Source organism: Nelumbo lutea, chromosome 5, assembly GCF_056320005.1.
Source record: "Nelumbo lutea isolate HS-2025 chromosome 5, American lotus-T2T, whole genome shotgun sequence".
NCBI classification, from domain to species: Eukaryota; Viridiplantae; Streptophyta; class Magnoliopsida; order Proteales; family Nelumbonaceae; genus Nelumbo; species Nelumbo lutea.
This window is the reverse complement of record NC_142688.1, coordinates 60106069-60115274: the sequence shown is the minus strand read 5'-3', so window position 1 is coordinate 60115274 and position 9206 is coordinate 60106069. Positions and strand designations below refer to the sequence as shown.

At 39.4% G+C, this 9206-nt stretch overlaps 1 long non-coding RNA gene across 1 annotated transcript; it reads left to right on the top strand.

Annotated features, from left to right (window-relative positions):
* Positions 1-1609: 1609 nt before the first annotated feature.
* On the top strand, positions 1610-4142 carry LOC148852655 (uncharacterized). The gene is made up of 2 exons (XR_016098629.1): positions 1610-3691; positions 3782-4142. It is a non-coding gene; the product is annotated as an uncharacterized LOC148852655 (long non-coding RNA).
* The last annotated feature ends 5064 nt before the right edge of the window (positions 4143-9206 follow it).

Here is a 9206-nt window from a genome sequence, read left to right as displayed (position 1 = left end):
GTTTATCAATTAACGAGAAGGTTTAAAATGGAACCACTTTCTTAATGGTCTAATGAAGGAGTTTAGTAATGAAATTTTATGCTAGGGTTTTTAGGGTTTTCAAATACAATGGTGAGTTTTGATTGGACAAATGAAGTTAGGGTGATAGATGATAAGATTTAATCAATGCAATTTGTTGAAATAGGATCTAGGCTTGATGGTGAGTCAAATGAGGGAATTTTGGGATGAAATTTGGTGAGTAGGAACGAATTAAGGTGAAGAGTCAATTGGATGGTTCTAATCTAAAAAGGAAATGGTTAATCTAGGTTCTCTAATTTTAGTTGTGCAGGGCCGTTAAAATGGGACATTGGTGTTTTTATGGTTAATTGTCATAGATTCACGGTGAGATTTGTTAGTTAATTGTATCCTAGTGATCTTAAGGCAATGGATGCATTGGATCAGGTTGTTAGAAAAAAAGGAGTTGGCATGATGAATGCTGGATGTGTAACTAATTTATAGTTTTCCAAACTATGGGTCATACCCAATTGGATGTCAATGTTGATCTCAAGGTTTTCATTTTCCTATGGATTATGTCAAAAGAGGGAATTTTAGCTTTGGAAAGTCTTAATTTGATCCTGTTTTGTTTCATAATTTCGGGTTCTAAAAAGAAGGTATGGAGAGTTGAAGTGAAGGGACCAAGCAAAAATTGGGTGCTGATGGTCTTATAGCTTGGTGTCAACACCCGATTTTTGCTCAATATGCCTCTTGAACCCCAAATTCCTAATCAGACCCTTTCAATCCTTCTAAAACACTAAAAAACCCAAGAAACCCGGATTTTACCCAAATAGCCCTCAAATCCATTGCTAAACCTACCTAATACCAATCCAATGGCCTCGATCAATCCCGTATACACTTTTTATCAAACACCACCATCAAACTTGAGACCTCTCAAAATACCTACCCATAAAATTTCATCTCAAGATTCCTTTGTTACCCCTTTATTAAGCAAAGGTTCCTTTCTGATGTCTGCCCAAATTCCCTTGATCTTAACACATTTGAAATGATCAAACCATACCATTAAACTCTGGATACATCAAAATACCTACCCATAATGTTTCAACCCCAAATTCCCCTATTTTCCCTTCCATCAAACCAAGATTTCATTATAGAACATCCTATTGACCCAAATTCCTATAATCTTGATCCTCCAAGACTAATCAGACATCACCATTTGATCCCGAACACTTTCAAATACCCACCTGTAAAATTTTAACCCAAAACACCTTTGTTTACCCCTTCGCCGCACCTAAATTCCGTTTCGAAACTTCAATTTGACCAGATTCCAAATCCTTCCGATCCTGGCTTAGCTGGCCCAATATGACCTTACTAATCACCTCAAACTATCCAAAAGCCCTACCCTATGAAAATTTACCCAAAACTACCTTTATTTCCTCTTCATCACACCAAGATTTCGTCTTAATGTTCTACATTGACGGAATCAAGCCCTTTCCAGATTTGCCTATCTAAACCCATTTGGCCCAATTTGAACCCCACCGGTCAATCTTGAACGTCCAAAAACCCCACCCTATCAAATGTCAGCCAAAAATACCCTAATTTACCTCTTCATCCGAAAAGATAACATTTCAATTAATCTCGTGGGTCCACGTATGCAAAACCATTCTCTTCTCCTTTCTTCTTCTTCGTCTTGGCTGCTCTATCACCACTGAACCAAAGATGAAGAGAGTGCCGGCGACGAACCTGTAGTAATCTCCTCCACTTCGGCCAATCCATCTCTCTCCCTCTCTTCTTTCCTTTCTTCCATTTCTCTCCTGATTCTCACCCCTTCATCCTCTCTTTCTCTCTCCTTTAGATTTAACACCACCACTGCAACGAGTTACAGTGGAAGATCTGAACCAAGCGGCGGCAACCTCCACGAAACCTTTCTTTCTCTCTGTTTCTCCACCTGTTTTAACCTCTCTCTAGGTTATCCCCGATTGCCACCGAAGGCCATTTTTATCTGAGACGGAGGGCTAGAATCCCTTGTTTTCATTTTCTCTGTCAATTAAATAGGAACGATGACTGATCTGTCCTCGTCAGTTTCAATCAAAACCCGCGCCTAGGTTGTCGAATCTCTTCTTCTAGTTTTCGGTTGAAGCCCCCAACTGCCATTGTCGATCGAAGAAAGGAACTCAGGGGTACATCTCGGACTCAGCCAATTCCCAATCCTTTGTTATTTCCGTTGTTAAATGAAAAGTTTACAAAGGCTGCTACTGTGACCGTGTTCATTCAAGCTTCCATCACCAACCAAATGCTAAAGCTCGCTGTCTACTAAGATCTCCCTTCATTCGAGTGCTCATTCTCAAATATCAATGGACTCAACTTCCCTATTTAGATCGTCCCTAGATCGAGCGTTTCTTCTCATCACCCTCCCGTTCACAGCATTCAATCTTGATATCAGGCCACATTCCAACTAGCGCCCATACTGCTTTCTCTGCATCTGATTTTATTTCTTTTCTTGTTTTGTTCGGCTTTCTCTATATCTATAGCTGGAAGGAGAGAGACATAGCTGATTCAGCTCTTATAAACTCTCGACACCAACCCAGATTAACTAGTCCTTTTTTTTTTGTAGGATTTAGATGGTTATGTATACTTTTTAGAAACTAAACCGGTTCTATTTTTTGAATGTTTCAGTTTTCTTTCCAGCTAAATGAGATGACGTTATTAATAATGTTAATTCTCCTCTTTATTTTCTCTAGGGATTGAAGCTTAGATTTCTCTGTGATAGGGTGTTCATTGAAAGCTTGAAATCATGATATATCGGTTTATTCTTCTCTCTTGCTCTAATAATTGGATTTGATTTGATTCTGAAATTGAAATTGTTTTATTGTGATATATGTTCATGCCTTCTATTGGATGTCTATATGATTCTGATGTCGTTTATGACCATGAGATAGAATAGTAGATGATTGAGTAGTGTGAGATTTTCAATTTCTGCAGCTTAGAGAAAACTAAAATAATAAATAATAAACATAAATAATGATAAGTAGTTAGGGAGGATTTATTTTTATGCTGATTTATTCTTGTATTTTGTTCTCATTTATGCTTGTTTGTTTGAGACACCATATGGGCCTCACCTCTCCCATCCGAGTTTTAGGTGTAGCCAATGCCTCGTACTTTGGAGTCATTATAAATGTAAAACAATTTTTATGCCATTCTTGAAAGTCTTATCATCTCCATTTGTGGCGATTCCAAATCCAGTCCAAGTGAGCCTTTCCCGATGCTCACACTTAGACAGCAGGAATTAGCTCGATCGATGAAAGTAATGTTGTTGGACGAAAAAAAAAGGTTAAGTCTTAAGTTGTGTTTCAATTCTGTGAAACTATAACTATCTTCATCCATGGCATATGGGTTGTACGTACTCTTCCAGGGGTTATATCTATTCGCATATACGATTGGCAGGAGTCTTAGTCATTAGTGTATTGCTTTAAATTCTAAGGCATCTATGAGAGAAACCCCAAGATCAAGAGATGCATGGCAGCTGTCAAATCGGAGTGAGATCTAGGTCGTTGGTGATAAGCTACTCTGAATCATTAAGGATCCCAAGGGACCAGGACTTTATCGGTTTCTTTTGGATATTGGGGAGATTAAAGCAAAGCTAGGTCATTCTCAGCTCGGTAAGTTCAACCCAATGTTCGATGTCATTCTCAGCTCGGTAAGTTCCTTTTGCTCTTTTTTATTATGTCCTTGTCTAGTAGTTCTAATTCAAACTCTAGTTATTCTAGTAATCGGCTGAGCTTTCCAGTTTGCAAGTAATCACCTTACATCAGTTGAGGAGAGCATTATGGTCGAGGTTAAGGAGACTAAGGCCTATGGACTTTGGGTCAAGAATGAGTCCATTCTTGGAATCGAGATCGAAGAGGAGGTAAGGTATGAGCTTCCCAAGGATAGTATTGGCAAGACATAAGGGTGATACCAAGATGACCATGGCCCCAATACTGAGGAGGCATAATATGTTTCTTTCCTTTCCTGTGTATATGTTCTGGGCCTTTGTTCCTTTGCATTTTTATTCCTTTTTCTCTTTTATTTGTATTGTAAACTTTGTGCGACTCAGGAAGCCAAGGCCTTTAAATGACACGTAATGAAATTTGGTTTTAAGAACAGAACTATTATTCCTTCAATTTTCCTTTTAAGTTTGTTTGCTAGTCCATACTCAAGTTAGCTTATCCAAGGCCTTTGTAAGAATTAGGGCAGGTCGATAAATGTTGTGATGTGACCGAAGCTTATGTCAAGTTAGGGCAAGTCAGTAGCCATGGTGGAATGGCCAAGGTTTGCATGGAGTTGGTGTGGGTATGTTTTTGTAATGAATTGACCAAGGCCTAAGTGTAGAATTTAGTCGTTCATTTCCTCAACAGAGCCATCCAGTATGTGGATGAACTACCCTTCTAGTGGTGGCCTAAGTTGTGGGAAGTTAGTGCAACAACTGGGTCGGCACAACCAAGGGAGAAAACCCAATTGTTTGGTTGTATGGCTTAAGTCTTTCAACCATTTAATTCCTCATGTGAACCTTCTAGCCTTCTTTACGAGCTAGACTTATACTAGTGATCAGGTTTTGGCCAATCAGCATGACCAGTGAATCGAAAAAAGTCCAGCTCAGTAGCTTAACTACTCAGTCATCGTTCCTTGTTGAGCCTATTTAAGCAGGCCACGCTTGATGCTACCTCGATCGATGTGATAGCTCAGTTGGCACGACCAAGAATGATATCCCTATTATTCCATCAAGTGGATTGTATGAGCCTTTTTATTCATTCAATTCCTCAACTAAACCTTCTATCTGGCTGAGTTGGGTTTGTACTGGTGACCGGGCCTTGGCTCATCGGTGCGACCAATGTATCAGCATAGTTCGGCTCGGTGGATCAACTACTTGGCCTGTTGGCCACCATTCCCTAGTGAGCCTATCTTGGTTATGTCCTTAAGTCAGCCACGCTTGGTGGTGGTTCAATTGGTGTACAACTAGGGGCAATAACCCTATTGTTCCATCAAGTGTCCGTATGAGGTTCAGTCATTTAATTCCGTGGCTAAACCTCCCAGCCCTTCTGGATAAGTTGGGCTCATACTAGTGACTGGGCCTTGACTTGTCAATATAGCTAATAATTCAATTGTTGGGTCATCATTCCCTACTAAGCCTAACTCAATTAGGTCTTTAGGGATTGGGGCCCCATTGCCTTTCTTTCCTGTAGAAGTAGATATGATATTTGGAACAAAAACCAAATTCTATTAGAACTCAAATTGTAAGGTACAAAAGGTTTTCTAGAACTGGTCAACATTTTGTTATAAGTACTATCGAGCCAAGGCTTCTTCAAGTTTTCGAGATGTAAACTCCAATGCTCATTGTTGGTCGGTCGTCTTGTTCATATTCTCACTTTCTAGACCTACCTTGTGTCGTTTACGGGAGATGCAACTTCTGAAGTACCCTCGCCAAAATGAGGTATTCAATTGTGTTCTTGAGTTTTCAATAGTCATCAATGTCATGCCCACAACCTCAGTGGAATCTGCAATATCTATTCTTATCTTCTCGATCGGATTTAAGCTTGTCACACCTGAGGAAGGGATTATCTCAAACTCGAAGAAAGATCTTCTTTCGCAAAATGTTCAAGGGAGTGTAATAGTTATAGTTTGGAACCTTCGAGATCTGGACAAGGTCATTGTCACGGGATCTTCTATGGCCACAGAATTTATTATTGATTGCGTTATGATTTTGAGTGATGGGCTCGGTTACTTGAGGCTTAAGGATTATGGTTATTCTAGGGAGATCGTCTTGGTTGGATTTTAAGGTAGGTAGTCTAAGAGGTCAAGTAGTTAGGGTCCCGACCCTATTGCTTGCTCTGCTAGTTCAGGTAGTGTGCCTGGTTTTCTTTGGACCAATGAGGGTTATTCTTGGAAGGTTGTTCGGTTCGACTATCAATATGATTGCATTAAATTTGTTCGGTTATCGACCCAATGTTGGAGATTCTTAATTTGTTCTAGTGTGGCAGGTTGGACCTCTCGAGCTGGTTGTTGAGGATTTGATGGGAGAAGTTGGTTTTCAAGTCAGTTCACTACGGCTATGGAGACCTATTAAGAGGGACTGATTCCCTAATGGTGTTGGTGCATGTTTTTAGAGGCATGGTTGTACAACTTCTTGGTCGGTTCCCATAAACGGCACCGATTTGTTGTAGTCTAAATCCAATAACAAATATAGAGGAAAGAGGACGGACCTAGGTGAGCCAATGAACCAAGTTACTTTCTAAGACCTGCAAAAGGGTAGAGAGTCCTAATGTGTGTCTCCGAGGTGAATTCTCCAATGCTTAAGTCAGTAAGTGAGCAAGAGATCTGAGACCAAGCAAAAAATGTTAGTCGGCAAGGAAAGCAAAAAAGGAAAGAGGTTGGAGGGTGTTGCATTTTGTATACCTTTTCCTAGAGATACCATACCTAGTCTTGCTAGGAGACAACTACTGGACCTAAAGTCATTAACAGCTGATCCTTTCTAAGCATGCCTTGTGCATTGTATGAAACTGACTAATCGAATCGACGCTTAACCAATTTGGATCATCGGAGGGCTCTTTAATTCGTTCTAGGACACATGGCGGCACGGATCCGGGCCACGCATATTGGCCTCATCAAGTAGAACATAAATCTAAACATAAAGTATATATAAGCATATACATTTAATTCTATTTTTTATTCACTTATAAATGAATTGAATTCCAATTTGGATAAACCAATACTATTTACAACCCTATAAGCAAAGCCTTTTGCAAGGACCATTAGGTGCTCATATAGGGAGGGTATGGGGAAAAACTTCAGCTATTTGGAAGAAAACAATCTCGTCGATTTTTCAGCTTGTAGCATGACATAAGACTTTTTGACTAAAAGCATATTGATGGTAAATATCTTTTTGCTGAAGCTCATGATAATGTATTGGGCTCCCAAAATAGTCTGGCTGTTTTCTCTGGACAGCAAAAGGTTTCCCGGGTATGAGTGTGGGGCTAAAAGGGCCCTTTGTCCATGTGTCCCGGGCACATGGTGTGAAGTTTCTTATACATGGAATGGCATCTTTCAGGCTCTAGCTGTAGGGCAACATAGGTCAAAGTGGAGACACATGCACATGACTTGGATTACATTTCTGCCCTTTTGTACTCTCAGGCTATGTAACCAAGAAAGAAACAAACACGAAAAGTTTTCAAGAAATTTTACAAATATTCTTAAGGCTGCACTTGAAAACAATGCAAATAAGTGTGAATGCAAATATGTAGTGTAAAACAGTTCATATAATTGCAAAGTTGGGTTAGTTTTGCACTAACAAATTTACTTTATACCAGACAGACTTCTAGCTGTAATGGATGTAAACATAGATTTCAATAAAGTATATGCTTTTTCTTTTATAAAAAATCTACTTGAATGTAAATTTACTTCTTTTTTATTGATGTACTTTTACATCTTATTATCAATGTCAATATGCATTGGCCTGTCATTTGTCAATGCATAAATGTAACGTTGCCAAATACATGTAAAAGTGAATCAAAGTGCAAATTTACCCTGAACCAGTTTACACTCCATTTGCATCGTTTCCAAACGCAACCTAATTTTTGAGTGGGTCATAGGTAGGTTGGGACCTCTTTGTTATTCATGGTTGCGTGAGAAATGCTAGGACAAATAGCTTACATCGTGCCCATTCCAATGGATGTCTGGTAGTTTGTAGGCTAATTGTGACTTGTCAGTTAGGGCACAATTCGGGTTAGTCCGAATTAACATTTTGGGGGTGTTCTTTTTTTGGATTTTGAGAGGAAAAGTTGGTAGGATTTTGGTTCCCATTGACCAAGAATCCCACGTTCTTTTTTCAGTTTTATGTGGGGACTAAGTAAAATTTATTTTCCTAGGTATCATTTACCCAGGAAAGTGATACCCATCTTCTAGGTGGGTAAGTAACTTCCCCACATAAGGGGAAAATTACCAACACTTGAATGGGACAAAAATATCCCTTTTAATAATGAATTTCTTTGGTTAAAATGGTCATTGCCTTATTTACTTGGGAAATAAATAACATGGGCAAATGCACTTACTCGAGTAAATGTTTCCCGGGAAAAACTTACTCAGATAATTTCATTTACCCGGATAATTAATTTACCAAAAAGCGAATAGGGCCTTTACGCTACTTTATGCTTAGACTTTTGGCCCAAGATCATTCAAATTTTAATAAAAGCTCAAATCGAACCTGCCCAAGTTGCACCCTTACTTCTGAGGCCTTCAATTGAGTTGTAACCTAAAACATTATTCTTTCTCAATTTAGGATCGCATGGTCCAAGTAAAAACATTTGTGGCACATCTTGGGTTAGCATTGATTTCGATACAAGCTAGGTGATGTCTTTTAAGTGTCCGGGTTCTGTATGTAGCTTTGGAATTCAGATTAGCTGAATGTGATGGCTATTCAATGGGTTGTGGAACAAATGATTATTGGAAGGGATTGGTTTGGGTTAGGGGTGTTAATGGACCTGTTTTTGGTAGGACCCCACCCAAATCAAAATCAATTTGGACGGATTGGATGGACCAATAAAACATATTGAATTGGACCAATCCAGACTTAATGGTCCAAAGTATTTATTGGATTGGAATGAACCCGGTCCATCCATAATGGATTTATAATGGATTGGGTCGGATTGAACCAATATCTGATCCATTGATAGAAGATAAGAATACAGGTATACAAATGGACCAGGTTTGGGTTTGAAACTTGGAACCAATTTGAATAGATTGGACGGTCCAGAAAATTGACCCAAAGTATACATTTGATTAGAGGACCTGGTCCATTGGATTCCTATTACACTGGATTGGATTGGACCAAATCTGGTCCAACTAAAACCCCTAGTTTGGACTATTCTGAACCAAACCAACCGGTTCTGTACATTTGCTCATTCGATCAGGACTGGGTCTACCCTGACCTGGACTAGACCCAACCAATCGATAACTACTGGACCCAGTTGCCGCCTGTATAGATTCAATAGGATAGTCATTCTTAACACCTATTTGCAAACATGTACCATCCACTAGGATGGGGATAACTTTGATTGTTAGGGGCTAACAGCCTATACTGTTGAGAGAGTTTCTGGGCTAGACATGTTAAACCCATTCATGTCCATCCTTTTTGTCATAAGAAAATAGGAGCAATTTCTATTTTACCCCATTCTCGTGGT